Source organism: Tursiops truncatus, chromosome X (assembly GCF_011762595.2).
Source record: "Tursiops truncatus isolate mTurTru1 chromosome X, mTurTru1.mat.Y, whole genome shotgun sequence".
Classification (NCBI taxonomy): domain Eukaryota; kingdom Metazoa; phylum Chordata; class Mammalia; order Artiodactyla; family Delphinidae; genus Tursiops; species Tursiops truncatus.
Window position 1 is genome coordinate 32,256,987 of NC_047055.1, and position 775 is coordinate 32,257,761.

At 30.7% G+C, this 775-nt stretch overlaps 1 non-coding gene across 1 annotated transcript; it reads right to left on the reverse strand.

Moving 5' to 3' along the window:
• Positions 1-354: 354 nt before the first annotated feature.
• On the reverse strand, positions 355-461 carry LOC117310538 (U6 spliceosomal RNA). Its single transcript, XR_004524678.1, has one exon. It is a non-coding gene; the product is annotated as a U6 spliceosomal RNA (small nuclear RNA).
• Between the last annotated feature and the right edge of the window lie 314 nt (positions 462-775).

Consider the following 775-nt stretch of genomic DNA (forward strand, 5'->3'; position numbering starts at 1 on the left):
AATGTATCATTTCATAGCCATATTTTTCTACTTAATATTGAGATTTTTCACTGAAAATAAAACCTCACATTGCCATATGATGCCAGATAGTCTATAATAAGAATAGTAGAATTCAAGAATATCGAATGCCAAATGATGAATGTGTTTCTCCTTTTCTGAATTTATTTGCATGTCCTCCATTAAGGATGGAGATCCTGAGAAGAGGCAGTGGCCAAAAGGCTTTTTTGAGTTTATATGAAGGAAAAGGTGAGTTGTAACAACCTTAGATTTCTTAATGTTGCTTTCAAAATCTTGGTTTCTTTAGCTTAATATCACATACGTCATTTTTTTTTTTTTTTGCAGTCCAAAGGTATTGAAAACACGGATTGCTTCATGAATTTGTGTGTCATTCTTGCGCAGGGGCCATGCTAAGTGTCTCTGTATCATTCCAACTTTAGTATATGTGCTGCTGAAGTGAGTGCTCATATTTGTCAAATTTATCAATCATATATTTTCCATCAAATCCATTAAAATAGTCATAGGAATATAAAGATACAAATAAAGTTTAAAATAAAAATTTGAATAATTTAGTGAAATAATTTATCTCTTAGTGTTTTTGTTTTCTTGGAATTTACTATTTAATATAAGGTTTACCCCAAACTGAAGTTAATTTCTAATTAATTCAGGTCAGTAAAGTGAGATTCAGTGAGTTATTACCTTAGGCCAATTATAGTTCTTTGGCAACCTAAAGAGTTAATATAGCTTTCAAGTTTGTCTACTTGACAACTGGGAAAGA